This window comes from Macrotis lagotis, chromosome 1, assembly GCF_037893015.1.
Source record: "Macrotis lagotis isolate mMagLag1 chromosome 1, bilby.v1.9.chrom.fasta, whole genome shotgun sequence".
NCBI lineage: Eukaryota > Metazoa > Chordata > Mammalia > Peramelemorphia > Peramelidae > Macrotis > Macrotis lagotis.
This window is the reverse complement of record NC_133658.1, coordinates 885,348,421-885,374,872: the sequence shown is the minus strand read 5'-3', so window position 1 is coordinate 885,374,872 and position 26,452 is coordinate 885,348,421. Positions and strand designations below refer to the sequence as shown.

The following is a 26,452-nucleotide window of genomic DNA, read 5'->3' as shown; positions in this document are numbered from 1 at the left end:
GAACCACTCAGCATGCTGTGCTCTCTGATCAGAAAGGGTGTTGTACTCTATGAGCAAGAAAGAATTTAAGCAACTCAAAAGAAAAGTGAGATGCAGAAAGCAAACTTCAATTCAACAAATACTGATTAAGCAGTTCACCAGGTATGCCACAAGAATGATGAAAAGATGCTCTACCTAAATAATCAGCAAAATTCTGTTAGGTCAAGAGGAAAGAATGGCAAAAATAAAAACAGAAGATGCCATTAAAAAGTTTCATTCCTTCAAAGGATATGCAAAGGCAATTTACAGATGAGATCAAAACAATTCAGTCATTTGAAAAATTGCTCTAAATCATTACTTATTAGAGAAATGAAAATTAAAGCATCTCTGAGGCACAACCTCACACCTCCCAGACTGGCCAATATGATCAGAAAGGATAATGATCATTGTTGGAAGGATTGTGGGAAATCTGGGATGCTAATCCATTGTTGATGGAGCTGTGAACTCATCCAACCTTTCTGGAGAACAGTCTGGAACTGTGTCCAACAAAAATGTGCCTACCCTTTGATCCAGCAATACCACTACTGGGCCTACACTCTGAAGAAATAATGAAAAAGGGTAAAAACATCACTTGTACATAAATATTCATAGCAGCCCTGTTTGTGGTGGCAAAGAATGGGAAATCAAGTAAATGTCCTTCAATTGGGGAATGGCATAGGACTGGGGTTTCAAGTTATCCTTTTTCTGCTATTTCCTGATCAAGTCACTTAACCTTTTTTTTTTTTGATTCTCAGTTTCTTCCTCTTTAAAATGGAAATAATACTTCTATTCTCTACTTCAGGTTGGCTCTGCACTTGCTAAATTTTCAAATACTATGGATTTGGAAAGGAATTACTTCTACTTATTTTGCATATAATCTTTTTTCATTTATAAAAATATTATACCTACCGATCCATTAGTTCTGCCATCTAACATAAAAACATCTAAAAAAAAATATCACAAATTCAGGATGTCAGATATATGACAAATTCAGGTTACTTATAAATACATCATACACCTTTTATTTTCAGCAAACAGATCAGACTACAAACAAAACTTGTCATGCAATTTGTGATGAAAATAGTAAATAAATTAAGTCATTAAAGCTATTGTTTCTAAAAAATAAAATGTTTTTTGAATAACATTTCTGCAAAGATGTCAAGGGTCATTAAAGTTTTTTAAATACATAGAAGGGAACAGAATGAAGGTCCTAAGGAAATGGGGACAAATAGTTTAATGCTATCACCTTGCTGAGATAAATATACACATATACCCTTTACTTGAAGAATTTTTTTTTAGAATAATCTATCATGTAACTATTGAAAGAGATATAGAACATATTTAAATAATACTAAATGAAAAATGATCAATATTATTTTAATTTTTAAAGGTCTGTTTATGAAATGTAATCATCCTTCATTAAAAATGCAAGCTGTACTTCAGCAAGAAGTTAGTGTAAATGATTCATAGTTTGATATCACTCTAGGATAATTTCCCTCTCAGGGGAGCTACCATCAGATGCTTCATCACAATATTCAAGCTATTATTAAAAATGCTTCCCCTAATAAAAAGAATCTTAACAGAGATTCATACCCTTATTTATCGTCATCTATCTCCATATTTGACTGAATATACCTTCTGCAACAAAAAAAAATGATTCTCCATATTTTCAAATCAACTTGTTTTTTAACAAGCATTTCCAAGATATTTCCTGATCAATGTAGTTTTTAAAAGCTTTAATCCACTTATCTGTGATACTTTGGTATGGATGCTGCTACCTCACAATGAAATTAAATACAATTTAGTATTTCTTTACAAGAATTGAAAAACATCTCAAATTCTGAGGTCTTCAAAGCCATTACTACTCAATTTCAACCTCAGTTCCAGTCTACTTAAAAATGCTAATTGATGCAACAGCTTCAATATAAAAGCATCTTGCTCATTATAATATTGTTTTAAGTACTAAATTATTAATATTAAACTCTAGAGTTAAATTTCTCCCAGATAACACAGGTTCATATTACTACAATTATATATACCTTGAATAAATTGGTTAAAACTAACTTCCATCAGGGCAGCTAGGTGGCGTAGTGGATAAAGCACCAGCCCTGGAGTCAGGAGTACCTGGGTTCAAATCCAGTCTCAGACACTTAATAATTACCTAGCTCGGTGGCCTTGGGCAAGCTACTTAACCCCATTTGCCTTGCAAAAAAAAAAAAAAAAAAAATCCTAACTTCCATCAAGGAAACCACACTCTTTTTTGTCACTGACAACACAAATAGGAATCCAAGTACATAATGAGCATACTTTTAAGACATGAAACAGTAAGTGTCTAGAGTGTCTTGTTGGATGCAGCTGCATTTATTAGATAACAAATATTTTACTGTACTGATTACTCAAGAATAATGACTGCTATCATTACTTGCCACATTTTTATTGTCCAAAGTATAATATAAATTTTAGCTATTATTATTATTATTGAATTTAATGTAAGCATACAATTAAAAATAATTCTGGTTTTACAGAACAACTTCAATCCTAATCCAATTCAGTATATTTAAGAAAGGGATACAGAAGGGCAGCTAGGTGGCGCAAGGGATACAGCACAGGCCCTGGAGTCAGGAGAACCTGAATTCAAATCCAGCCTCAGATATTTAATAATTGCCTAGCTATGTGAGTTGGGCACATCAATTTTAAATTCTAAATTTTAATTTAAAAAAAAATTTTTTTAAAAGAGAGATATTGAACATACTTACTACACATAATAACCAGTTTAGGAAGATCTTCCTGAGATTATACCTGGTTTTAAATTTTAATATATGCCAGGGATTTGTTTTCTACTTTTATCCCCAACTCCCCAATCACCCCCCTCCCTGGCTTTTTAATCAGCAACATCTACAGTACTGACTGAATATTTTACAACTGAGTTGCTGAGTATATGTATTCAATCTTTGGTTTCCCAGAAGATTCATTACCGTTACATTAGAAAGTCAAATCAGGCAATTCTGCAGTCTACAGAAAGCTAGCATACAAAAGAAGGTTAATACAAAAGAATTTCATTTTAAATAGAAGACATTTAGAACTTCTAAAAGCAACATTATGATAAAAGTTTCAGGCTGTTTGTTCTGGTTTTAGCACATGATTTTCAAGTCTAATTTCGGAGATATCTAGGTGATATTTCAGGGGAAAAAATGAGATGTATATGGGGACTAGAAAATTGTCTGATGCACAAGGTTTCCATCTTAATTATACTTGTGCCTCCCCACAGCTCGAAAATTCATACAACAGATAGATTGTTTACACTCATTCATGGGTACAACTTCCACATTAGTCAATTATTCTGATACAAGCATTTAAAAAAAAATCAAATTGAATTCACTTACTCCATTTCAAAGGGTGTTTTCAACAAATTCATTTTAAATATAAGAAAACTACTTTATTCTAGTGGTCAGGCAGTAATTACATACACAAGCATTAAAGACAAAATCAGTAAGCAAATTATAATTTTTAAGGATTAGTAGCTAGTTTGGCAAAACCATGACTATTAAAGAAATGCAAGTAAATTACTAGTTGTTTACACCACTTTTACTAAGGTTTTCCTTCAAACTAAGAAAATCTCATTTATCTGATTTATCTATACTGATTTCAAGTTCGCAAAGAATAAAAACCAGCTTTTTCCTGGAATGACAGAAAAATGACAACTTCTTCACAAATAAAAGCTGTGACCCAGAGGTCCTCTTCAGCGCACTAATATTGGCTTTCCTTGCAATTGGCCAGTCACAATATCAGGGTCATAGAAAGACAGGATTAGCAACTTTGGAAAGGACACCAAAAACAGAAGCTAATTTTTGACAACTGTTGACCTTTGGCTATGCCTAATGTTAATATAAAGTTAAAAGCAATTTAAACATCTGGCATATCATTCATTGTTATTACAATAATTTACAAATCAACATCATAAGGTAAAGTAGTCAATTTATAGAAGGTGTTCCAAAAGTCTCTGTACAGTTTCAAGGATTAAAAGGCTTTTTTTTTCAAAAGTCTTTAAGTACTAATAACTTAAAAGTTGCACTGAGACTTTTCAGGTTCCTTGTATTCTCCATTTCACCTTACGCAAAAATTTCTAGGTTCTTTTTGTTTTGCATAACATCTGAAAAAAAGATGTACATTACAGTTTATTAAGGTTATCACCCGTTAAGGGAAAATAGTAGTTTATGTACAACAGAAACAAAACTAAAAACAGTACTAGGAATGAGCCTTTTTTTTAAATAAACAGATTTACAGCACCCTGCAATTGAACATAAAAGAAATAACTAACCAGATTCTTAATACACATTTGTGAAATACACTTCATAACTGAATAAAAATTACATAAATCTTGGAACAATCTCCATGAGAAAAGATGTGCTAAATTTCTCATTTCCAAGTTCTAAGTCAAACATGATCTGTGAAGAATACTTTCTGACAACTCTTTTTTTAATTCTCTCCTGAGCAACACACTTAAAAATAATATCACCAGAGACGCCCTCAATCATTAGGTACATCAGAGCAAATCTCAGATTCCTAAATCAAATTTTAGATCACCCCACCTTTGGGAGCATAGAGGGGAAAGAAAAAGTAATAAAAAGAATTCAAATGTTTCAAAAGTTGATATTTGAAGATCTCTAATGCCCATTAATGCTCATTGGATGCTGTTGACATCCCAGAAGAAGAATATTCATGTTGCTTTGAACAGTTCTCAACATCACCCACCTTTGCTTTGCAGAAGTTTAGGTATAACTGTTGAGGCATAATAAAGATCCTGGATTTGAGAGAAGCCATCCCTCCTAGCATATCCTGGACAAACCTAGAAGTGTGTGATATCCAGACCTCATCTAAGTTGAGGGCCATTCCCCTGTCTCTGATGGACAAAGAGCTTTTCAGATCCCACCTTCTGATGGTAAAACTAAATTTAAAAAAAAATCCTTTTCAAAGGGGCATATTGGGATCTGATTCTCTGAGTCAGGCCTCCCCATGCATTCTGGCATAAATGTTTGTCCCTTATTAGGGCAAGCTTTGAAGGTTAACATATACTTAATTATTATTATTTTTAAAGCCATACTCAAGGGGGTGCTCATATTAAAGTGGCCACAAACCATGAAAACAAAATCATTTTAGACAATTTAACAAAAAAATCAATTATTAGAAATAGAATGGATAGTAACAAAGAAAAGGAATATTCTATTGAATATTCAAAAATGTCTGGAAATAAGCAAAACCATTCTTAAAAAACTAGAGTACTGGGCAAACACATTATATATGAGGTTATAACTCAAAGGGGCACTTTTTGACATGCAAGATTCAAATAATTGTATTTTTTATTAAATTATTCTGAACAACAAGTAAGCAAAGTTTTTCATTTACCTTTTCTGCAAGTGCTTTGTAAAATTAACTTCACTCACAATCTTTTAAAACAGTAAAGTCCTACTACCCCTATTCCGATATGTGTAGGGAAGGTGGTGCTCCATATCAAAGACATAATAAATTCAGCACAATCAAAATGAGAACCATATTTCTGTTTAACTTTTCACATCTTGGTTCAAGAGCTGTAAAGAAAAAGTTATTAAAATTAATGTATCTAACTACAATAATTCTGTCCTTTTTATTACTAGTAATATTCTTTCTAAAATATTAGTGAGCTATGCTACACCAGTATATCTTTATGAAAGTTCTTGCTGAAGAATAATCCCCTTCAAGAGAAAAAATTGCAATTAAAATAATTTGATGCAGATAAGAAATTCACTTCCATTTTAGAAGATTTGAAACTTTATAATTATTACTTCATTTAAAAAACATCTTTTTCCTCACTGCTTTCAATACCACTTATTATTGCAAACAAGGAAGCCATCTGAACCTCAAGTCATATTTTTTAAAAAGTGTCAAATAACAAATTAGAAAAATTTTACAAAAATTATTCATTAACATGCTCATCATCCTGTATGAAGATTCTCTAAGCAAAGTGCTTCATTTCCCTTTGATAGTAAATATTTAAATGCAGGTTGGTAATAGTTCCTTATATCAATTAAATCACAGATTCACATCCTTTCTCAACCCAATAACCAAAGTAATCCAGTGCTTACAAGTTTCACAGCACCCACAAATTTTTTGAACCTTTGAAAAACTAATCTCTTTGCTGCACAGTCATAGACAAAAATGATGCTAAATGCTCATCCTCAATCTTCTCTAACATATTTCCCCATGGAAAAAGTTACACCCTTTTCCAAAAAAAATCTGGGGTCTAAAACCTGGGGCGTCTTGTACAGTGGTTATAGATTTTTTTACTTGCATTTCCACTTTTTCACTCTTGTTGTCTTGTGCTCATTATTTTGCAACTGTTACCAGTATATTAAGGTTATATTTTGCCACATTCTACCCAGAAATGGCTCAGAAAATATTTTCATGAAGTGCTAAATTCAAGTAAAAAGTCATCCAGTTTGCAAAAGTGAATGAAAAATCATGCTGCTGAAAGTCAGTTTGGTCCTCCTCCAACTGAGGAAACAATTAGAGACTGGCTATGAGAAGAAGGAACCCTACCGAAAACACCATGGCAGAAGGCCATAAGAGGCAAGGCAGCCAAATGGCCTGATTTCAAGAGGGAATTGAAGAGATGGATTGAAAAGCAAAGGACCAATGGAATGGAATTCCTGTGTCCACAAATATGGTGCAGCAGGAAGCAAGAATTACTGATGAAAAAAGTGAGTAATTTCAAAGGACACAATTGGTGCTTCAGGTTCATGAAATGAAACAGACTAAGCATGCGTCCACATACCAGACTTGTCCAAAAGATACAAGTTAAGGGCAGAAGATTCTTGAATTTCATGATGAATAAAACTTGAGTTGATTAATTTTACGTAATACATTTTTTTCAAATTTGTGGCACCCAAATTAAAGTGCATCTATTACATGGGAGTGTCTTATAAAATGAGGAAATACGGTAATCCAAGACGAAGAGCGTAAGAAAAGAAAACCAAAAATTTCTTAGTAGAGAACATTCTTCTTTGCAACTCTAGAGTTCACCAAAACATCCAGGTAAGTAAAAGGTGATTTCCAAATGGATATTTATTTTTAAAGTCAGTCAGTTAAAATAATGTGTAAATCACTAAAATGGACTTCAGATGATCTTCTGCTCTCCCCAAATGCTATACACTTATTACATGTATATATGTATAAGAAAGTACATATGAATATGCACATATTCATGAGCAAGTCTGTTTATCAAAGCCCCAGGTTTTCCCTCAAAACAAGTTTCATGAAGTGCATTTAATTGGGACACAGTAACAGGGATGTTACTCAACCTAACATTCTAGATAGATTATAAAAGGAGTAATCAAGATTTCTCATAAAGAAAAGTAATAAAATTACAATAATTTGACATAGGAATTTGGTCACTACACAGCAATTTTCTCATTCAATAAAATAAAAAGATATGTTCTTTGACTGTCACTTATTATTTCTCTCCTGCCACTTAAATTTTAATAGTAGAGAAAAATCAGAGTTTTTAACTAAATCAGACTGTCCACTTAGGAAAATCACTTACTGTGTGAGGTGGAAAAGGGCAACCTCCTTTGAACAGAAAAGGCTGAAGAACAGTTTCAACTATGAGAATGAAAAAGATCAAAAGCACACAAATGAAACAAGTCAGGGCTCCTCAGGTCTTTATTTGCAATGGCTTAAACTGCAGGAATAAATTTCAAAAGGGAAAGAAAGACTTTGCAGTTATCAAGCCAGGCAGTTACCAGAGAATTTCAAAGGAGACTCTTGCCAAGGTAAAAGATGCAACACTCAGAAATAGGACAGGGATACATTATCCTTTCCTCTTCCACATACTGAAAGCATCATCTGGTACAGAAAAGAATAAAAAGAACTGGGTTCTAGTCCCAATTTAGCAACTGACACATTGCTGTGACCAGGTTTCTATTTGATTTCTGCTTAGGACAGGACTGTCCAAAGCACAGTCCATGGGCAACATTGGCCTTCACAGGGTGATTTTATACAACCCTCTGTGAGTTTACTAAATGCTTCAGTAAACTAAGGCCTGCTATCGCAGAGCTCTTGCTAAAACAGCAAATCAAAATACATTGTCTATTGTTTCAATAAAAACTTTTTAAAAGTAAGGTTGGAGAGCCATGGCTTGGGTTGCAAGTAAACAGACTAACTAGTGAGAACCATATTCATGATCTCCATAAAATACTATGAGTTTCAAAAAAAAAAACAAACACCACTCAGTTAAAATGACATTTGTACCATGGTTCTACAAATTGTATTCAAAATTTAGAAGCAGCTAGGTGGCGCAGTGGATAAAACACCAGCCCTGGAGTCAGGAGTACCTGGGTTCAAATCCAGTCTCAGACACTTAATAATTACCCTAGCTGTGTGGCCTTGGGCAAGCCACTTAACCCCATTTGCCTTACAAAAAACCTAAAAAAAAAAAAAAATTCAAATTACATTCTTCTGGTTAAAATGCATTGCATTTGAAAGAACAGAGGAACATAAGAGCATATGTTGTATCCAAGGTGCAGGTGTGTTGTGGGTTTGATGTTGTCTTAGAGGAGTTGATGGGGATGGACAAGAGAAGGACAGAGAGGTAGGTGGTTTCACTTCTTGACTAAGGAAGAAGGAAGGAAGTAAGGCATAGAACAAACAACATCAATCATGGTGAACACTAGCACCATGTCACTTTATTGAACAATTTTTTCACCACAGCTCAAAGAAAAATGACACAATGTCCATAAGCTTTCTATTCTTATTCAAGAAAGCATATTTCCGTGTATTTCTGGATAAGGCCTCAGATGGTGACTGGACAATACACTCAAAAATATGAAACATGAAGAGAACAGTAACTGACAAGTTATTGAAAAACATCCTACTTAGAAAGTCTGCAGTTTTCCAAATACTTGGAATTTCTGCCAAGAGTAAGGATCCTTTATCTTAAAGAATGTATTAAATACAGAATCGAATATCTTATACAAACTGCAAGTCATAAATACCTTAGTATTAGTCTTAATAAAATTACTGTCATGCATTTGAGTTAAAAATACAATCTGTAATCCAACTATGAGGAAAGGCTGGGAAGAAAGGTAGGTTTCTTATACAGTACCACTAGCATGAGAAGGGAGTACATTAAGTTAGATTAAATTCAATATAAAATAGTTTGAAGTTATCTATTATTTTTTTATAGGCTTGTGTAAGGTAAATGGGGTTAAGTGGCGTGCCAAAGCCCACACAGCTAGTGTCTGAGGACAGATTTGAACTCAGGTACTCCTGACTCCAGGGCTGGTGCTCTATTCACTGCAGCACCTAGCCACTCCTGAATTTATCTAAAGTAGAATCACAGAAACAACAATTCAAAAGCAGTTATTAAGCACTTACTATGTTTCAAATACCATGCTAGGTCCTGGGGACACAAAGACATAAACAGTATCTGTCCATTTTCAGAAGAAATCAATGTCAAATGAAAAATTGCATTTATGATTTAAAGAACTTTTTCATGTATAAATTAAACTTAAAACAATTCTGAAATACCATCCCACACCTATCACATTGAAAGAAAAAGAAAAACAATACAGGAGGGGATGTGGAAATAATTGAGTACTAAAAGCATTGAAGGTAGAGTTCTGAAGTGATCTAACCATTCTGGAAAGCAATTTGAAACCACTCTTAAAAGAATTTTTATTTATACACACCTTTTGACCCAACTATACCAATAGGTCTAAATCCCAAAGAGATCATAGAAAAAATATGGAAAAGAAACCAAAGATACAAAAATATGAAAATAGCTTGTTGCGGTGCCAAAGAATTGGAAATGGAAGGGATGACCATCAACTGGGGAAAACTGAACAAATTTTGGTATTTAATTGTGAAGGAGTTGTACTGTTGGGTGGAATGTGCTTACAGCTATTGTGCTATAGAATAGATAAGCAGGACAGTTTTGGGAAAATCTGAGTAGATTTATATGAACTGATACAAAATGAATAGAACACAACCAGAAGAACACTGTATGATGATCAAGTATGAATGTCTTGGCCCTTATCAGCAAAATAATTATCCAAGACAATTCTCCAAGACACTAAATGAGGGAAAATGCTAACCACATTCACAGAATATGATTGCAAATCAAAGCATACTATTTCATTTTTTTTGTTTATTTTTTCTTTCCTGTGGTTTTCCTTATTGTTCTTATTCTTCTTTAACAATGTGAAAATATGCTTAACATGATTGTATATGTATATCCAAAAAAAGAGTACTCTAGCTACCAAAAGTTTAATTTTTAAAAAAGTCATATGTACTCACAAAGAACTTACAATCTGATGCATAATATATGTATATTAATGTGTATTGGCAAGAGTACTAGCAGCAAGGGAGACCTGGAAAAGCTTCATTATGAAGGTGGTACTTGATCTGAGGTTTTAAGAAACCAGAAATTTGAGGAGAAAGAAGTGAAAAGAGAAGGGAATATATATTCTAGGGAGAGAGGATAGACATAAAGATGGAGGTAGATTGTTTTAAGTTTAAACCTTAAGTGAGGTTTTTTGGTTAAACCATTGAGGGCAGAAGAGCATAAAAGACTGAAAAAGATTATAAAAGGTCTTAAAAGCCCTGTAGCTCATGAAAATCACTTTAGCAGCTCTGAGGATGAAGGAGAGAAAATAATAGTTAAAATAATAAGGATTAATCAGATGACTAGGTCAATAATCTAGGCAAGAAATGATGAGGGCATAAATCACAATGGTATCCATTTGAGAAGATGAAAGATGGCAAACATGGACTAAGAAAGTGAGAAACAGGAGCTTCAAGGTTTAATAACTTTTCTGAAAAGAAATAGGAAAGTTCAAAAGAGAGGCCAATTGGAGCAAAGTGAATAACAAATTATTTTAGACATACTAAGTTTAGAATGACCAACAATTGGTTCTCACTAAATGGGAGGACAAGCAAGTAAAGCCTGAAAAAAAAATTTTTTAACAGTTGCATTAGAAGAATCACATTTAGCCATTTAGTTTCTTAAGTTCTTTCTAAATCAGATTATGTATTTCAGTGTAAGAAAAACTGGAATAAAATATTATGAATTCATCTGCATAAAGATAACTGAGCCCAGGGGCGGCTAGGTGGCATAGTGGATAAAGCACCGGCCTTGGAGTCAGTAGTACCTGGGTTCAAATCCGGTCTCAGACACTTAATAATTGCCTAGCTATGTGGCCTTGGGCAAGCCTTTACCTTACAAAAACCTAAAAAAAAAAAGATAACTGAACCCATAAAAAAGATTATGTCACTAAGATATAATGGAGCAAAAGAAAAAAAAGTTATAAATAAAAACCTAAAGTGATACTAAACTTTAGAAAGTGAAAGCAAAAAAACAACAACTCTGAAATGATGAGTTAGGAGGCAAGATTCCAAAAACCAAAGAGGAGATAGTGTCAAGGAAGAAAGAATAAATATCTTCAATAGTGCCCAAAATTTTAAAAAGGTAAGGAAAGTGAGGACCAAGAAAAGATTAACATATTAAATAAATTCCAAGAGAAAACATAGGAAATCTGACATGAATAAAATGCTATACTCAGAAGACATTGAAAAGTGAGTTGTAAGAAAGTTAAGACAGTAAGTTTAATTATTCTTTCAAGGAGTTAGGCAGTAAAAGTCAAAGAAAGTATAAGAGGACAGATTAAAGGAATGCATGGGGATTAAGGACAGGGAAGAGAGGGATAAAAAAAACTTTATAATTATAGAGACATTTAAATATTTGCTATACCCTAAACATATCTGGTTAGAGATAGTAAAGAACTCAGTATATAATCAGTAACAAGTTAATAAAGAAAATCTCCACTGAGGCAAGATTGTGGTAAAGAAGTACAAGTATATTTAGTCTGGGGAAGAAGGAATTTTTCCTCTAACTCAACTGGGAAGAAATGAGGAAAAGTGAAAATTGGGGAGTCAGGAGGGGAGAGAAACTTTTTCTGCTTTAAGAAATGATGAAGAATAAGGTTTTAAGGAAATCTGGAAAGACTTGTAAGAACTGATACAAAGTAAAGTATGTGAGAAGAACCAGGAAGACAACTGGTTTTAGTATAAAGATAATCAATTTACTATTTTTAGGTTTTTGACCCAAGGTCACACAGCTAGATAATTATTAGGTGTCTGAGGTCGCATTTGAACTCAGTCCTGACTCCAGGGCCAGGGCTCTATCCACTATGCCACCTATCCACCACTAAAGATAATCAATTTTCAAAGTCACTAACTACATTTCCGAAAGACTTGGGATGAAGCATACTATTCACCTCTAGGTAGAGATCTGATTATATTCTTATCCTTCATTATCGAAGAAAGTCCAAAATGACATCACTTTGCTTGAGAAAAATTACAGTGTGTCCAACTGTGGCTAATCAAACCTCAACAATCTCAGAGTGCTCTTCCACAGTTTGGACACAAATAGTCCATGTGGGGATGGGTATTCTAAACTTACATATGTCACATTTGCTTTGAGCTATTTCCATTCTGCCCTTCTCATAGAGCCCGGACCCCTCAATTAAGAGGACACACCACGCTGGGCAGTCCTGTGACAGTGTCCACAAGCTGTATAATCAATTCTAAAGTCCTTCAATGAGATCTTCAGGGTGTCGCAGTATCGGTTCTTCTGAGCACTTGTGAGCACTTGCCCTGTGTTGAGTTCTCCATAAAAATAGGGTTTTTTATTTTGTTCTGTTTTTTTAAATAACGCAGTGGGATAAACTGACTTGTCCAAGGTCAATCAGCTAGGTAAGTATTATGCTTCTGAGACCGATTTGAAATCAGGTCCTCCTGACTCGAGGGTCGATGCTCTATCCACTGCACCACCTAGCTTCGCGCATAAAATAATTTTTTTGGCAAGCTTACATCTGGCATTCTAACAATGTGCCTAAGCTCATAGTAGTTGCACTTTCTGCAGTAATGTTGGAATGTAAGGAAAGGACCTCAGTGTCTGGTATCTACTCCTACCAGGTGATCTTCAGAAAGAGTCCTCAAGAGTGTAGATTGAAGTTTGTTTCCTTTTCTTTTTGGGCATGGCAGTAATTTGTTTGGCATGCTTAAATATGTTTACAATAGGTTGTTTTTTTTTTCCTATTCTCAATGGATTGGGGGAAGGGAAAGGATCAAGAGAATTCAAAACTGAAAATAAAATTAAATTTAAAAAGTAAAAAGAATTGCTGTTCAATATTGTGAATCCAGATGAGATTAAATAACACGAATTAGTCATTTGTAATTCTGTTACTTTTTCCAGCAAAATTCAGTAAGCAATTCAGTATGAAATAGAAGCAAAAAAGGAAGATTGGTTGGGATCCATCTCATACTGTTGAGAAGGCATAAACAGCATTTGGTAACCCTAGGGTTGATAGGATAGGTCAAGAGGACCAATAATTTAAGGATGGAAGATAATGCTTAACTGAAAAGGTTATTTGTAGGGCCAGGATTATGAAATGATAAAAATAATATCAGAGCAGAAGTGATAAACTGAGATAAAGGAGAGAAATGGAGAGACCAGACTTTGTAGAGAGGAAAAAACACAAGTTTAGTAGGAGTGAAGCAGAGGAAAACACTGAAGAACATGTTAAAAAAAAAACAAAAACCCAAGAGGCTCTAGAAAGAGTTTCAAACAGTAAGGACATATTTGGGGGAAAAAATCTAGGTGTCTTTAATATCTTTAGATGCAAAAATATCAGAAGAAAAGCTCTAAAATAAGAGAATTTATTAACAATAAAATAAGATTTCCAAAGGGCAAAAGAGAAAAGGATGACAGAAAACAAAAAAAGATTCATGGCATTGTTGGTACAGATGGGCCTGATTTCAGGAATATAGGTCACAAGTCTTCTATTCTTAAGGAAACAATCATTAATAAGTACTACAGAGAAGTAAATATGAGATAATTTGAAGGGTAAAAACCAATAAAGAAATCAGGAAAGGTTTCTGGAAAAGAGGTATTAAGCTGAATCAGATGCTTTCAGCCAGGACATGGAATTGATGAGTGAGTATACTTACAGGCATGGGAAGCAATTTCTGAAATACAAGGGCCCAGAGATGAGCTTAGGGGAAAACTAGCAAATAGGTTATATAACTAGGCCATAGAGCAATTATGGCCTAAAAGAGAATTATGAACTAAGTGTGAAAATATAGATGGGGGCGGGCGGAGCCAAGATGGAGACAAGAGAGGATCGTGTCTTAGGCATTCTCTCATAGAACTTCTACACTAAGGACTATAACTAAACTTTCAAGAGACAGAACCCACAGTGGGACCCAGTGAGGCAGTTCTCCTACTCAAGGTAACCTGGAAAGAGCAGAAAGGCTCTGCACCTGGGGGTGCCACGGACCTCTGCCAGAGTGAGCACGTGAAGCCCAGTCCTCAGGGCACACAGCAAGCAGACTGGCCAAGGCAGTCCAAATCCAGGAAACAGAAGCAGATGGAACTCCCAGGGCATGAGCACATTGAGCCTAGGGAGGGGAGTGAAGAGAGACTGCTCTGTCCTCTGCCCCTGGAACAGGACTCTGGGGTTCTGACCACATGCAGATACTGATCACAGTCTAGGCCCCACCAGAGAACAACAGGGCCCCCTCCACTTCAGCCCTGTGGCAGAGGGGGACACTTATGGTCATTCACAGACCAGGAGGGAGGACAGAGCCTCACACACTGAGACCCTTGTGCAAGTATCCCAAAAGCTCAGGAAGCACCCCCAAAACAGGCTAAAGGTGGGAAAATAAGCAAGCAGAGAAAAAAGAGGAACACCATTGAGAAATATTTTGTGGGGCATAGTGGATAAAATACCAGCCCTGGGGTCAGGAGTACCTGGGTTCAAATCCAGTCTCAGACACTTAATAATTACCTAGCTGTGTGGCCTTGGGCAAGCCACTTAACCCCATTTGCCTTGCAAAAACCTAAAGAGAGAGAGAGAGAGAGAGAGAGAGAGAGAGAGAGAGAGAGAGAGAGAGAAATATTTTGCCTGTGAGCCCAAGAAGGATCAAAACACTCAGTCTGAAGATGAGGAAGCACAAGCTCTTGCATGTAAAGACTCCAAGAAAAACAGAAATTGGGCTCAGGCTATGACAGAGCTCAAAAAAGACTTTGAAAATCAAATGAGGGAGTTAGAAGAAAAACTGGGAAAAGAAAGGAGAGAGATGCAGGAAAAACATGAAAATGAAGTCAGCAGCTTAGTCAAGGAAATCCAAAAAAATGCTGAAGAAAATAGCATGCTAAAAACCAGCTTAGATCAAATGGATAAAACAATTCAAAAAGTTACTGAAGAGAAGAATGCTTTAAAAAGCAGAATTGGCCAGATGGAAAAAGAGATAAAGCTCTCTGAGGAAAACAAATCCTTCAGACAAAGAATAGAACTCAGGATTCAATACTTCAAAACCAACATCTCGTTGAAAAAACAACTGATATGGAAAACAGATTTAGAAAAGATAATTTAAAAATTATTGGAATACCTGAAAGTCATGATCAGGAAAAGAGCCTTGACATCATTTTCAAAGAATTACTACAGGAAAACTGCCTTGATATCTTAGAAGCAGAGGGCAAAATAGAAATGGAGAGAATCCACCGATCCCCCCCTGAGAAAGAGACCACAAAAAACCAACCCCTAGGAATATTATAGCCAAGTTCCAGAACTCCCAAGTCAAAGAGAAAATATTACAAGCAGCCAGAGGACACAATTCAAATACTGTGGAGGTGCATTCAGGATCTCACAGGAAGACTTAGCAGCAACTACATTAAAAGCTCGTAGGGCTTGGAATATGATATACCGGAAGGTAAAAGAGCTTAGAATGCAACCAAGAATCAACTACCCAGCAAAACTGAATGTCCTCTTCCAAGGAAAAAGATGGACTTTCAATGAACCAGGGGAACTTCAAATGTTCCTCTTGGAATGGCCAGAGCTGAACAGAAGGTCTGATCTTCAGATACAGGACTCAGGTGAAGCATAGATATTGAAGGAGAAGGGGAAAATATGAGGGACTTAATGATGATGAACTGCATATATTCCCGTATAGAAAAATGACACTGATAATAGTCATATGAACCTTCTTAATTAACAGAGCAAGAAGAGGGAGCTTTTATAGATGAAACACAGGAGAAAGCTGAATGTGAAGATAAAATATGGTGTAAAAATGGAGTCAATAGAAAAAAGGGAAATGTAATGGGAGAAAGAAAAAGGAGAGGGGGGAATAGGCCAAGATATTTCATATAATAAGATTTTTTTCTTTATTACACTGAGCTATTGCAATGATATGGAAGGGGTAAAGGCAAGGGGAATGAAGGAATCTTCGCTCTCATCAGAGGTAGCTAGGAGAGGAAACAGCATATATACTCAATGGGGTATAGGCATCTGGAGTAAGAAAGGGGGGGACAGGGGGAAGGGGTGGGAATGTGAATGAAGGAGGAGAGGATGGACCATGGTGGGAGAGTGGTCAGCCATAACGCATTTTCTTTTCTACTTCTTTCAAGGGGCTGGGATTGGATGGCCTGTCGGGGACCATAGGGCCGGGTGGATGCTGGGTCTAAGGGGTGGTATGGGGGCTGGGAGCATCTTGGCCCCAGGGCCAGGGATCTGTCTGCTGCACCACTCAGCTACCCTACAGCAGAGTCAGAGTAAAAGGAGAGACAAAATATAGTACATGGTAGTGGAGAAATACAAAAGGAGGAAGTTCCGATCAGCAATGGCAAAGGTGGAAAAACTTGGAAGTAACTTTTGTGATGGACTTATCATAAAGAATGTGATCCACCCATGACAGAGTTGGTGGTGTTGAAACACAGACTTAAGCACATTTTTTATTATTATTATTGTTTTGGGGGATGCAGGGCAAATGGGGCTGGGTGGCCTGCCTGGGGCTTCATAGCAGGGTGATCATTGGGTGTCTGAGGCTGGATGCAGACCCGGGTGCTCCTGGCTCAAGGGCCAGTGCTCTGTCCACCACCCAGCTGCCCCTACTATCATAATTATTTTATTTTATTTTAGGTCTTTTTTTTTTTTTGGTTTATGCAGGGCAGTGGGGTTGGGGTGGCTTGCATATCACACAGCTGGGTGATAGTTGGGTGTACGGGGCTGGATATTGGCTTGGATGCTCCGTCCACTGCACCACCTGGCCATACCTACAAATATTTTTTTTAATTTTAATTTTTTCTCTCCCCTTTACTTTATCACTCGAATCTATATTTTTTGGGGGAGGGGGTATTTTGCTTACTTTTAACAAGAATATTTTATTAATGTATAAAGAATTGTACAAATGAGAATAAATATTAAATTGAAGATAAAAAAAAAGAATGGGACACAGCTGAAAACAATTCAACAACAACAAAAACACACATGTTCGCACACACTGATATCCAAGTCCCAAAGTCCATTAGTTTGGGACTCTTCTCACTGGTTGGGTATCAATGCCAATTATAGGTAAATCTGAAGATATGGTTCTACATGCATCTGGGGGACAAAACTAGAGGTTGCCCATGTGAAATGCACCTTGCTCTTAAATTATATGCTTACTGCTGTCTTTGTGAAATTCTGTATATTTGAATGTGCTTTTTTTAATGTTACAATTATATTCATTTGACAATGCTAAAATATATATATAGATGGGAGCAAAATTGTAGAGGGCTTCCCACAGAAGGTAACAAGGGACCTGAGTCTTAAGGGAATGAGAGATTTTAGGAAATGGATTTGGTTGAACTATAAAAAGGACACAATCAATCCTCAAACTTTTACTTTTTACCTTTACTATATGCAGACATGGGAGACACAAAATAAAAATGTAAAAAAAAAAAATCACATCAAGGAAATTATATTCTATTTCTTACACTTTTACTGTGTCCGAGAAAATATGCACAAAGATACAGGAACTGGAGAGGCAAAGAAAGATAGAGTCCTTACCCTCCTAGAACTTAAATTCCAACTTAGGATGCACTCTCACATACAAAACAAAATGCACTAGCATCAAAAAAGTTCAACTGGAGGTAGCAGAGTGAAGAGGGTATATCTTCCAAGCCTAGAAAACAGCATAGAGGAGAAAGAAGTGGAATGTCCTAAGTTCAAAACAGCAAGAAAGCCAACTTGGTTAGGCAATGGAGTAACATATAATAAGACTGGAAAGGGAGATTAGAGCCAAGTTGGAAAAAGCCTGAAATGTCAAGCAGAAGTAAGTTTGAATTTAATCCTAGGTGATAGAAAGTCTCTACAAGTTTCCTATTAAAAAGGCAAGTGATCTGGGTGGTACTAAAGCTTGGGTGTTTGGAACAATAGGGAGATAGAAATGTGAAAATTTGGAAGGAAGTGGATTCAAAGTTAGAAAGAAGAATTTTATTTTAGACTTGCTTAGTTTGTGATATCAATAGGATATCCAGTTTAAAATGTCTAACTTGAAGTTGATGATTTAGGATAACATTTCAGGAGATGGTATCAGGAGAGATGGTATCAAGAAGATGGTCAATTGCTTTAGAGATGTTAAAGATAAGGACTGAGAAAGGGATTTAGAATGAAGAAATCACAGGTTATTAAAACAACTTCAATTGAGTGACAAGGTAGAAAATCAGAAGGTAAGTGTTTGAACAAATAAGAGGAAAAGTAGAGGCAATATTTTCTAGTAGCTTGGTTGAGTAAAGGATAAGAGAAATGGACAAATAATATTTTGAGGAGATAAAAATCAAGTGAGGGCTTTTTTTTTCAAGCTTTGTTTAGGTATGTATAAATAACAGAGAATAAGTGAAGACCACAGTATTTAGCAAAGTATCTTAAATTCTAGAAAAAAAAGAGGAAAATGAAAGGCGGCAATATTATGGTTCTGCTGCTTCATTCTCTGCCTCTAATCTGTGTTCATATTCTTCCCCTTTTGTTTCCTTCCCATGTCTTGGTCAAAAGAAACCCCCAAGAGTAGACAGAGATTTCATTTACAATCTACACAGCATTTGGCAAAGAAAAGAAACATTATGAAGCCGATTCATGCTCTCCTTTGTTTCTCACAGCTTCTGCTGCTGAAGTCATGGGGCAAGCATTTGGCTCAAGAGGCAACAGTCATTACAATCCTCTCTGTAGGATCCTACCTCAACGTTACTTGTTTTAGGAGGGAAAAAGTAGAAGTTGAACAAAGAAATGTACAGAAATGTTTACCAGTCCCATAGCCAATTTAGATTTCAGGATAGACGAATTGAAATGATATTCAAAATTCCAAACAAAAAGAAGCAACTTAAATGCATGAAAACTTACCAACATCAAGCAATAATAGTATTTAATTTGGATAGTGCCAAAGTAAAATATTTCTAGGATACACAAATCCGTGAAAACAGAGAAGTAAAAAGGCAGGAATAAAAAATACATATCTCAAACTGAAGTGCAGCATGTTCATGGTCTCCAAGACCTCAAGGCTACATCTTAGTAGAAATTCTTCCTCGGTCTATAACACAAAGTCTGAATGACCCAATTACCTCTTTTGCTCTTCAATAATTCGAGGATCTGTGATTTATCACTATGGGTCTAATCTTTCCTAAATTAGATCAAAGCTCCTCTATGCCCTTTCAGACAAACTAAATGCGGTGGCTTACTAAACCTGTAATAAGGCAATCAGACAACACAAGCAACGAGTGGGGGAAAAGCGTGGAATTCAAGGTGGGGGGGGGGGGTTGAAGGATGTCTCCTTTGTATAACTGTTAAAATAGAAGATACAATGTACCCCCTAAATTACAAAGAAAGTATCTAAGGAATTTTCTTTAAAAAAAAATTTTAAGGGGTGCCTAGGTGGCGCAGTGGATAACCCTGGAATCGGGAGTACCTGGGTTCAAATGCAATCTCAAATACTTAATAATTACCTAGCTGTGTGGCCTTGGGCACACCACTTAACCCCACTGCCTTGCAAACACTTAAAAAAAATTTAAGCTGAATAATGGCAAGGATTTCATAGAGTTAAAAAAAAAGTCCTGAAAGGCAAGAAAGGGGTTTTTTAAAACCTGATTTATCAAAATACATCTAATTTTTTTTGGAAGAAAAAACATGAAAAATAAGTATGAGTTTATTTTTAAACACTAACCAATCCTCCAACACAAAAGCTTCTAATATTTTAAGAATAAAATTGCAATTTTCTGGAATTAAAAACACCATTCTAAAATCTCATATACTTGCCATATATACAAAAATCAACTTACAGAATCACAGTGCCCATCATATTTGCTTTTGACTAAATTCTCAGACCATATAGGAACTAGCAGTAGAGGATTACAGATTTGGAGCTAGAAGAGACCTCAGAGATGAGTCAAATGAGGGACCTGATTTCAAATCTCAGTGATGCCGCATAATACTTATGTAGCTAAGGACAAATTATTTTATCTCTGTCTCATTTTCTTTATTTGTAAAATAAAGGGATTAGATTAGATCAAATAATTTCTATGATCTCTGTTTCTATGATTCTATGATACAATGATCACATAACCATAGTTCAACTGAATTACACAGGAGGAAATAAATGACCTAAAAGGCTACCCAGGGTCAAACAAGTAGTAAATAACAGCACTAGAGTTTGAAATCAGATCCTCCAGTATTCATTATATTATGCTAACATTAAATAAAAAGAGTAGTTGTATTATAAGATGGTAGAGTAACAAATAGAGTAGCAGAAGTTTCCCTGACATCACCTCCAAAGAAATCTAGAAAATATATCAGATGGCAAAGGACTAGCTGGAGGATAGGGATGAACAATGTCCATCAATTGGGGAATGGCAAAACAAGTTGTGATCAAAATAATCAACTGTGAAGGAGGAGTAGTGGTGAAGATGACCAGAATACAAAAAAAAGGAGGAAATTCAGAAGCAAGCTCCAGGCTCCATTTCCATGAGTAGAATAGGTGTCTCCAAAAAAAGGCCTGTGGGTCAATCTTAAGTCTGCAAAGGAACAAGGGCAGAAATCAAGATCAAACTGGAGTCTAAAGTTGTCATTCAGATCAAGCAGAATTTTTCAAATGGCTGAAAATGACAGACTCCAGTGATAGTCTATAGATATTACAAAAGAAACATGTTACTCATGTTACTCAAATCTAAGCAAGGAATTTACAAAACTCAGGCCCAGAAGGACATGATGAGATTTTATGTCACTTTGGGAGCAGGGAAAAGCTTGTACAATAGGGAGAAGGAAAGAAGTGGGGCGGGGGGGGGGGGGGGGGGGGGGGGGAAGAAGAACAAAGGAAGGGAGGAAAGAATAATTATTATGGATTCAATTTCTATCACACAAGTTCAAGAAGAAAGCATTCAGAAAAAGAAAACATTTCAAACATCTAAAATCAAAGCTTCAGGGAAAAGCACAGCTTGAGCACAAATTCAAGTAAAATCCCTGGAAGGGATAAAGGAGCTTAAAATGTTTTTATAAATGAAATGAGAGCAAGAAAGAGAGAGAGAAAATGAAAAAGAAATAATAGTTATAGAAGAAAAATATTGGAAAGGGAATTAAAAGCCTGGCACGAGAGGTACAAAATTTATACAAGAAACTCCCTTAAAATAATAAAGAATAAAATAGAAGTTAGACTCTATGAGCCAATATTAAAACAAAGTCAAAAGACTGAAAAAGAAAATACTAAATAAGGTATCTCACAGAAAAAAAATATAACTGAAGAGGGAAACTACCTAGATCTATTACAACTGGATGAGGAAAAGAAAATAGGAAAAATTCTGTGGTGACCGTCTTAAACCCCAAAATTTCAAGAATATAATAGCCAACATCAAGAGCTTATAGAGCAAAGAATAAAAAATACTGTAAGCAGTCAGAAAGAATTCAAATAAATACCCAAGAGTCACAATTCAAATAATGGAGGATTTAGCAGTCACCACTATAAAGACAGAATATTTCATACACACACACAGAAAGAACAATTTACGGCACGACTACGCATAATCCTATAATTTTCAGGGGGGAAATTAAATCAGAGGACTTCAAAGACCTGGTTTTCTATTTTCCCACCTATAAAGGATGGTTAGACAGACAGGGGACACAGGAATGGTTACTACCATATTTTAATGATCTTAAAAAGAATAATGGAGTAAGAGGAGGAAGGAGGACAATAAACATACACTAGAAGAAATGGGAGAAGGATAGGGGAAATAATCTTATACATTTGGGGATTCAAAAATCTAAGTTTCCACAAACAAGGAGAGAGGAAAAATATACCTACAAAGTGCTGGGTACAGGAATATATTTTATTCAACATAGGAAAGGAAAGAAGAAGTAGGACATCTAAATGATTGATACGTTTTACCTTTTACCAAGAAGTCACAACAACACCAGGAAGGAGGTGTTATTATTCACCACTTTCTTACAGTTGACAAAGTTTAAATGACTTTCTCAGGGACAAGGAAGTGTCTGAGGCTGCCTCATACAAGTAGGGGAAAATAAAAGGAAGAGTAAACCAAAGAGTTAACTAAAACAGATATTCTAAGGATATTCAAAAATATTTAAGAATAGTTTATTTTTAAAGAGGAACAACTGGAAAGAATTGGAAACCTAAGAAGATTCTCTTGAATTGTTCAAATGATTGATATTCGATCCATAAATATAATATGGAATTTTATCATGTAGGTATGAATAGATTCAAAAAACCTGAAAAAGTTATGCAAATTGATACACAGGAAAGTGAGCAGAATTAGGAATGAAATTTTGTACAATAATAATATTGTAATGATAAACAATTTTTAAGATCTCAATACAGATAAATTCAATAACCAAACAAAATTCCAGAGGACTAATTATAAAACAAAGCTATTCATTAGCTGGTGGAGCTAATAAACTCCTAGTGAAAATTTATACATATCTATTGATTACAATGGGTAAGGGAGAGGGAAAGGAAAATAGTTTAAAAGTATAAGGAAAAGGAGACCAATTTTTCCAAAACTTTTTGTTATTGAGCTTAAACATTGTTGTCAAAGAACTTTCATTTCGGGCCATGATCACCTAGCTTTAAAAGGACTCTTTGACAAGCTATTTTACAGTATTATCTTAGTAGCATGTTGGCTTCCCATATTGAAGCATTCACATAAATTAAGTTTTATAAAGTTAATAATTATAATTCTACTAAATAAGAATACCTTACAAAAGAAATGCAAACTATTAACAATGAATAAAAAATGCTACAGATTATTTATAAAATAAATGGAAATAAAACAGCCCTGAAGTTTCACCTCATTTCCTGCAAATAGACAAAGATGAACAAAAAAAAAGGAAATAACATTGAAAAGGCTGTGGGATGATAGGCATACTAGTGCAAGGTAATGCATTGTTATAAATTAATCATGTGAATCAGTATAAAAATTGTGGAAATCAATTAGGAATTATGAAAAAAGTTAACCACTCTGCTGGATATTCTTGGACTCAGAGATTCCACAACTAGGCGTAAACCACCAACAAGATGATTGATAAGGAGAACGTTCTCACTGGAAAACTTTTTGTGCTAGGAAAAAAAAACAGGAAACAAAGTAGAGGCTTACACACTAAAAAAAAATTGTGGTACATAAATCTTAAGAGAATGTTGTGATCAACTGATCCCTATCACATCACACATATCAGGTTAATATGACAGAAAAGAGAAATGAAAAATGTTGGAGGGGATTTCAGGAAACTGAACACTAATTCACTGCTGGTGTTGTGAACTGATAGAATCATTCTCAAGAGTAATTTGAAAATGGAATGGGCCAATGTGAATACTTTTTATGAATACCCTTTTGATCCAGCTGTTAGGTCTGTAGCCAAAAAAATCATAAATAAGGAGGAAAGACCCACATGTACTAAAAATTCATAGAAACTCTTGTGGTGGTGTCAAAGAAATGTAAATTGAAAGAATGGCTATCAATATGGGAAGGGTTAAAATATGTTGTAGCATATGAATATAAAAGAATATCATTGCCCTATAAGAAACAACGAGGAGGAAGATTTCAGAAAAACCTGGAAAGACATGAATTAAAACTGAGTGAAATTAGCAAAAGGAGGAGAACATTATGTAATGATCCACTAGAATAGACTTAGCTTTTCTCAGCAATATAGCAATCAAAGACAATTCTAAAAGACCTGCAAGGGAAAATGCCATCCACGTCCATAGAAACAACTATGGAATCTGAATGCAGTTCCAAGTATATATTATTTTCACTTTTTTTTGATTTCTCCTTTTTTCCTTCTTGTGATTTTTTCCTTTTAGTTCTCATTCTTGCTTCACAATGTGACTAATACGAAAATATGTGTAACATGTATAAGCTATATCAGATTACTTAATATGCTGGGGGGGGGGGGTGCGGAGAAGGAGGGTAAGGAGAAAAGACCACAAAAATAAAACTGAAAATTATTTAACCCCATTTGCCTTGCAAAGACCTAAAAAAAAAACCCAACCACAAAATTATTTCTAGGGCAAGCCACTTAACCCCATTACCTTGCAAAAACCTTAAAAAAAAAATTGTTTCTACATATATATAATTGGAAAAAATAAAATTAAAAAGGAGAATGTTACTGTGCTCTAAATATGAATCTAGAGGAACCTGAAAAAATTTTCATCATTTGTTGCAAAGAGAAGTAAAAAGTGTCAAGAAAACAACTAAAGCACAAAATAATTTTTAAAAACATGTTGAAAAAAAAAAGAAAACAAATTGGCCCAAATTATAAATGAAAAGAAACTTCCCAAACCAATCTTTTACAAAGCTGGGATGTCTATGAGTATAATACACATTGCAAAGATTTTCAGACTTTTTCTGTATTGATCAATTTGGGTGGCTATCTGCTTTTTCTCTAAAAAAATGATTAATAGGATGGCTCTCTGGAAAGGAAATATTAAAAAAAATTGGTGATGCAAAATTTAAAAATATAGTAATAATAACTTATCTTTTTTAATTATTTTGGGGAATAACTAAAGTCATGCTAAATAATATATTCACTCTAACCTTCATCAAAGCAAGAAACTATTTTTAAGCTGAAAATATTTTTCTACTGAAGACTTAACACTTGGCCTGTAGCTTCACCTTTAATTATGTCAAGATTTTTAAATATAGTAAGTATTTTAGTTCATTAAATTTATCAGTAAAGATGTTTTTAAGATTTAAACTTTAGAAATGTCACTATTACCTAGCTGTGTGGCCCCATTTGTCTTGCAAAAACCTAAAAAAATCTCATTACTACTTGACAATTCAACTTAAACATCCATAAGACAATCATCTGTCTCAACTCTAAAAGTTCAATTCAAGTAAACAATATATTCCAGACTTTAAATGTTATAGCAAGAGTTTGAAAAGCTTATTAAATATTATCCAGATGGCAAGTCATCCATAAAGGAGTCTCAGGCAAAGAAAGGAGTTGCCAGAAATAAGCTTGCAATTTTTCTGCAATTTACTGTTAATTAGTGGCAAGGGCAAGCATAGAGTCAACAGTATTATATGACACACACACAAAAAAAAAACATTTAAGAAATAATTCCCATGTTATTTTTTTTTCTATTTGAAGAAAAAGAAATCATCGATGATCAATTCCGGGAGTTTTTAAGTTACCAGATCTTTGGACATGTTTTAATTCTCCTATTACAAATCATATCAATTTTGTTTGAATTCTGTCATTCTGACTACAGTAAAAGTATAATATAGTCATCAGTTTTTGTTTTTAAATTTTCTCTTTAATCAAGTTGTTCTTCTATAGTTTCTCTTTATAAGTATCCCCACAATAGTCTTAATAAAGAATTCAATTTAAATAAACAACAAGAATCTCTAGTAAAAAAGAACCAAATTTAAAGAAAACTTGGCAACTACCTGAAGATCTCCAAAAAGGGGGAACCCATAACCTCCTGAAATGAAACCCAAACCGATCTTTTTAAAACTTCCACCCAAAATCATTTTGTTGCATTCTCAATGGGTAAGGGAGACATTACAGGGCAGAGAATCTAGAACTCAAATTTTGTGAAATGACTTTTTAAAAATGAATGTTATGGGGCAGTTAGTGGCACAGTGGATGGAGCACCTGCCCTGGAGTCAGGAGGACACGAGTTCAAATGTGACTCAGAAACTTAATAATTGCTTCACTGTGTGACGTTCAGCAAATCACTTAATCCCACTATCTTGACAAACAAATAAAAAAGCAAAAACTAAATAAATAAATGGATATTCCCAGTTCCTTCCACTATTTTCTCATGACATGAATTAAAAGGCTACCACCCATCCTGATTATAATCCTCTATGGAAATTGTCCAGTTTATCAATATTCTTCAATAGTGGTACCAAGAATATATGATACTCAAGTCTGAGAGGGCAGGGCACAATGGGACTATCATCTCCCTATTCAAGGAATGTTTTCTCACTAAATGTATAAGGCAAGATTATACTAGGGCTATTTTAGCTACTACCTTACCTCTATAACTGCAGAATATTCATTTCTCCCAAGTTGGAATTGTG

The 26,452-nt window shown here is 34.9% G+C and overlaps 1 protein-coding gene across 8 annotated transcripts in view; it reads right to left on the bottom strand.

Moving 5' to 3' along the window:
* RERE (arginine-glutamic acid dipeptide repeats) overlaps positions 1-26,452 on the bottom strand; it is a 570,111-nt gene that overhangs the window by 487,175 nt on the left and 56,484 nt on the right. The window contains exon 2 of one of the 8 annotated variants that reach the window (XM_074218545.1): positions 5,422-5,603. The exons of 6 other annotated variants lie outside the window; for them this stretch is intronic. The gene's annotated coding sequence lies outside the window, so the exon portion shown is untranslated. Of the gene's footprint in view, positions 1-5,421; positions 21,183-26,452 lie in introns of those variants that run through there. One more of the 8 variants, XM_074218540.1, reaches the window with a different exon arrangement.